Source organism: Artemia franciscana, chromosome 9 (assembly GCF_032884065.1).
Source record: "Artemia franciscana chromosome 9, ASM3288406v1, whole genome shotgun sequence".
Classification (NCBI taxonomy): domain Eukaryota; kingdom Metazoa; phylum Arthropoda; class Branchiopoda; order Anostraca; family Artemiidae; genus Artemia; species Artemia franciscana.
This window is the reverse complement of record NC_088871.1, coordinates 41,712,900-41,718,879: the sequence shown is the minus strand read 5'-3', so window position 1 is coordinate 41,718,879 and position 5,980 is coordinate 41,712,900. Positions and strand designations below refer to the sequence as shown.

Sequence of the window (5,980 nt, the reverse complement as noted above, 5' to 3'; positions counted from 1 at the left end):
CAACAGTTTTGTCATCTCGCTATCCACGGCAAGAGAGGACAAAACCTCACCCAATTGCTTCATTACCAATCTGGTTTGCAAAGTAGATGCTACTGAAATTGCTGTCAAAGAGTTTCCTTTGTCCGTTTTCAAGTCGCTGAGAGCACTGAACAGGCGTTATGCTCTCACGTTTGAAAGTGGTGCATAAATATTATCAAAACGTTTCTGAAATTTTCAAACATTAGCTTTCCTTTAGGGTAGATGTGTGTGAATATAAATTTCCGTTAGTCTTCAACAGTCAACTTATCAATGTCAATATCTTCCAACAAAATCGTACTTGGCTAGTGCCATTCTCTTATCTCTTAGAGTCTTATTCCATGACGGCAACCCACTTGATCTTAGAAAATCTGGTAGGCTGAGGGGGGGGGATTTAAATATTGTAAATTGACATGTTCACTCATTATTCTTAACTCGTACACATTGGAATCAAAAGTGAAGTAGTTTCATATTTGGAGTATTCAAATTTTGTGAAATTCTCAAGCTGTAATGTAGAGTTGCCTAACTTCTGACTACAAGGTATCCAGATTCGAACTCACTAAGTATGTCAGCTCGTCGGTACTTGTTTGTTAAACATAACAAACTTAAAAATCGCGCTGTGTAAGATCTGACAAAACCGGTTTGCCTCTCTGGAATTGCTTTTGGCTGCTTGTTTTGAATGAGAAGAACTACAATATATGTACATTTTTATTAGATATTTAATATGTAGAGATTGTTAGTGGCTAGGTTAGTTTAGGTTGGGTATTTAATATAATGCGTTATGCGCGGCCTGCTTTCAGTAATTCTTTCTCACAGTTTCCATAATTTTGTTTCTACAGCATTGTATTATCGTAATTTTTGGTTTATTTCATTAGGATGAACCTAACCTCACTTCTTGGGTGAATTTCGCTTAACAGACAAGAACCAGTTCGTTTTGCTCTGAATATCCTAGAAAAACCTACTGGACGTCTAGATACTGGACCTCATCCATCATGTCAAGAAACAGTACATTTGTTCACTTTCGTAAGTGGGATCCGTGCAGGAAGTTGATGGCTATTGCTGCAATAAGCTTAAGCGTCTTTAACTTTGGTCACTGGAATATTGTGTTTTAGTCACATGTAGCTGTGACTAAAACACAATGTTAAAATCGTTCAGTAGGTCAACAATTATAGTAATCAAACCTCACAATTACTATCAAAAAAGTATATTTTAAGTGCTCTGAGGACAGGCTCGTAAGCATGAGCTGTGACTTGTGAAGTACAGAGATAGTGCGGTGCACCGCTCAAGTATTTTTCGCAAGCAGGTGTAGAGGGACGACAAACGACTTTTACATATATATCATGTAAACAGATGGATGAAGTGGCAAGCAACTACATTTAGCAAGTACAACCCAAGCATAAATGTCGCTGATCAACTTTGCCATAACTATGTTACGCCTCATCATTGAATTTGTGGTGCCAGAACAGAACCCAGCCTAGTTTTGCAAATGGACAACTCCTTCGGTTCGCCCATATCCGTCGTCTCAACTGTTATTATAGAAAATGGTGTTTTATCTAATTCGTTCAAAAATCTTTTCTTAAAAAAGACGGCGAATACTTAGTGAGTCAAAAACTAAGTTCGTCAAAACGCAAATGGAAGCTTTCTTGAGCCAGAAACAGTGTTTCTTGCTATCCAATGTCAAATGGACGGTTATGTCTGGATTATTTTTTTTTAAGATCAAAATTTCTAAGAAAAAACTTTGGGTTTCTCCTAAGAAAACGACTTATTTTTAGCATTTTTTTTAGTCTTAATAATCGTAACAAGCGTTTTGGATGTCAAAAGCAGTTTTCAACCACTCGTGAAAGCGAGAAAATAAAGACTTTTGACTTATTTTAAAAAACTACAAGCCTTTGACATTCTTACAGACCAAGGTAGACATCCTCCTGGATAACTGATTAATCAAATTGATCTATCACATTGAGTTGACACCAAAACGTCACGTAACAAGGGTTTTCTAAACTCCCAAATAGGACAACATATTTGCTACATACAATAGAAAGCTATAAAAGAAACTATGTTTAGGAAACGGTACGATCGAGTTTTCTGAATTTTTGATTGCGATGGCTAAGAGTGTCAACGACATTGAAATCAAAGAGGCCTTCGACGTCTTTGACAAAGACGGCAACGGACATATTAATGTAGAAGAACCTCGATACGTTTCCGTAAATTTGGGTGAAACATTCTCTGATGAAGATATAGCCGAGATGCTTAAACAAGCTGATTTCGATGGTGATGGTGCTGTAAACTATAAAGGTATTTTTTTTTATGCTTGGATATTTTTCTAAAACTTTTAGATGGATGCAAAAATTCAGCATATGAACTTATATTTTAATGCACATAAAAATCTCACTTTAATTTGAAACTAGAATTTTTCATTAAGCAGCAGTCTTATGCTTGTCTAGCCAGAATGTAATGTCTAGACATGTGTCTGCCCAGAAATCTAAGTCTTGGCACCTACCATTCATAAGTAAAGTTTTAAAATTGTGTACATCAATCACTGCAAAAATCATGAAAAGTATCTACTACAGATCCTTAAGCTTGGTAGTCCCTAAGCCAGACGTACTAGAAACTTTTTTCCCTGAGCCTGTAACGTTTTTTCTCGAATATAGCAGACATGCCCTTTTTTAGCAGAACAATAAATTATTTTAATGTATCTAAATTAGAATTATTTAATATTGAGCTGAATTATTCAAAAAGGTTGATTTCATTTTAATTATTTAAGTGTTTTCTAAAGTTTTATAATTTTGATTCAATTTCCGCAGTGTTTGGTTATTGCATCTTCAGGAAGTCAGATATTGGCAGCACTAATTGATGCGAAAATGATGTATAGTTTATAGTGCATAATGTTAAATCCAGGACCAATTTTCTTGCCTTTTATATAGTGAACGTGCTCTACAAATATAAACAATAGACATGACAAAAAAAATATCAGACATGCCCTTTTGTTTGGGAAGGACGATAAATTAAGTTAGCTGAAAAGTTTATTTTAATTATAGATTTTTCTAGGGTCAGAAGAGTGTAGATGCCCGATTTGTTTGTATCCACCAATTGCTGCCAAAATGACCCGCTGCGGGCATATTTATTGCTGGGCCTGCGTTTTGGAATTAATAGAAACAAATGATGAAGCGTCGGGATGCAGCTGCGCGGTTTGTAAGGACAATGTTTACAAAGAGGACTTGAAAAGGTAATTTTTACATTGGAACTTTACCTACTGGCTCATCATTTAGTTTTACTGGAAAGATGGTGAAATCTGCTAAATTCGGTAAAATCGTGCCAGCTAGACACATTGGAAATGGCAAGTCATCACTCATGTCTTATCCCTTTGATTCATTACTTTCTTTATTATTAATTAAATAAGAAAAACCAGTTTTTTAACGGAAAGTAAGGAGCGACATTAAAAGTTAAAACGAACAGAAATTACTACTATATGAAAGGGGCTGTTTCCTCATCAACGCCCCGCTCTTTACGCTAGAGATTGACTTTCGTTTAATTCTACTTTTTAAAACATTAAAAAACTTTAGCGGTTAGAACGGGGCGTTGATGAGGAAGCGGCCCCTTTGATATATGAAGTAATTTCTGTTTTCTTAAGTTTTAATGTAACTCCTTACTTTCCATTAATTTTTTTTTTTATTTAATTTCTGAACGTTTTTAAATCAATGCATATTTTAATTTTGACTCCCCGCAGATGAATAGTTAAATCGAAATTTTGCGTTTTTTTTTGCTAAGTGGCTTTCTCATAGTTTTTTTTTTATTTTGAGAAAAAAGGAGCCGGGGAGGAAGTCAAGTTGCCCTCCGATTTTTTGGTTACTTAAAAAGGCAACTAGAACTTTAAATTTTTTACGAATGTTTTTATTAATAAAAGATATACATAACTTAAAAATTACCTTAATTAACGAACTTCTGTAGTCTCATGTTTTTATTACGTATATGAAGGGGTTCACCCCCTCGTCCGTACCTCACTCTTTACACTAAAGCTTAAACTTTGTCCCAATTTCTTAAGAATATCCCCTGAATCACAAAAGCCGTAGAATAAATAGTTGAAATTACTAAAAATGCTTTAGCGTAAAGAGCGAGGTATTAGGTGAGTCAAACATATGGGTAATAATTTCTGTTCTTTCTAAGTTTAATGATTCTCCTTACTTTCAGTTGAAAAAACTTTTTCATATTTATTTTTTCATTATTTTTTTTTAAATGTTGCTAGAAAATCCTGCGCTCCTTTTATGAAACTTTTCTCCTCCCATGACCAATTCCTCCAAGGAAAAATCCCCCAACATATCCCCACCTTCTCAATCCCCCCCCGACCTAAAAATTCCCCAGAAAACGTCTGAACCCTTCCAAATAACCATTACTATATGTAACCACTCCTCAAAACTTGTGGCCCCTCCCACGGGGACTGTGGGGGAGTATGCCGTCCCCTAAGACATAATTATAAGGTGTTTTGACTACGCTGAATTAAATGGCTATCTCAGAATTGTGATCCGGTGACTTTGGGAAAGTAATTATTGTAGGAGGAGGCCTAGGCGTTCTCCAATTTTTTGTTCACTTTAAAAGGGCACTAATTAGTGGTGAAACAGTTTTGGAAGTCGGTGTAATTATGTATTTAGTTAGGTTGTGCAACACGTTCTCTTATTTTTTTTCCAATTCAGAGGTTTTTTCGAACAAGTAAATGGTTTACCCTTGGGGGCCTCTTTAAGTCCTTTATTAGCAAATTGTTTTGTAGAAAATATTGAAACAATAGCTTTAGATTCATACTTTTTAAAACATAAATTTTGGGGGAGATATATGGATGGCATAATTTCAGTGTGGAATTATGGGGAGGAGGAATTAAAAGGTATTTTAGAACATCTTTATTTTTTAGGGAAAAAAAATAAGAGCAATAAACTATATGTAATTAGTTTATTACATAAAAATTTTGTTTGGCTTTATTCATGTCTCTTAGTTTTACTGCTGATGATGAACACTGTATATGTGTTCGAAATATCCAGTTAATTTTTGTATCTGTTCACTGTCAATAAAAAGGTTTCATCCCTATTTTGAACTTTTTTACTTTCGTCATGGAAAGGCAGTGTGGTCTTCGAAGTTATTTTCCAGGGAGGTAAAATTTGTCCCTTAAATACTTCTTTTCAAATTTTTAGGAATTTATTTGTACATTTTTTTTTAGCACGTTTGCCCATTTTATTGATCAGGACTCACAGAAATGCCTTCAGCTTATTTAGGTCTAAATATACCATATTACCAAGTGACTTTCCAATAGAAAGACACCATGTATTCATCAGCCTGTACTTATTTCTCAAAGTAAAGGCACAGTTACAATATTTTTGAAGGTTTTCTAGTGTACATCAACGAATAAATCGAACTACTATATGGATGGTCAAAATCCTACTTTACAAACCTAGAATTGAAATATAGCAAAAAAATGGAGGTTTCTTAATTTTGTGTTTTGAGACTAGAAATACAAGTTTGAAAGAGGCAGATAAAATAGACACATGATGTAGTGGATGGAGCGTGTTTCGTACTTTCTTGGGTAAAAACAAGATGTAATAATATACCCTCTTTTCTTTTGAGGGGTGGAAGTTGCGCATCCACTGAAAGTTGTTGGATGGAAATCTTGTCATCAATTCTTTTTTAATTATAATTACTTAGATGCAATTTTGACAGATTGACTTACGTAGGTAGTGTTATTAGTAATAACAGTGGGTGCAATGAAGATGCTAAAAATACAATAGTCACGGTCCAGGGTGTTTTATCACAGTTGAAAACAGTTTGGAAGATTAGGAACATAAGTTTGTGAATCAAGGTTAGAATATTGTGATGTGTGTGTGCTCTGAGGAAACAGAGGAAGATTTGCTAGATCTTTTCTAGAGAAATTGCCAACATATTTTTTGGGGAACTCGACTGACTGACCGTATCACAAATAGTATGCTCT

At 34.8% G+C, this 5,980-nt stretch overlaps 1 protein-coding gene across 2 annotated transcripts in view; it reads right to left on the bottom strand.

The window, feature by feature from the left end:
- Positions 1-5,980, bottom strand: part of LOC136031426 (nitric oxide synthase-like protein) — a gene marked incomplete at its 3' end in the record, with an annotated part of 110,263 nt that overhangs the window by 38,467 nt on the left and 65,816 nt on the right.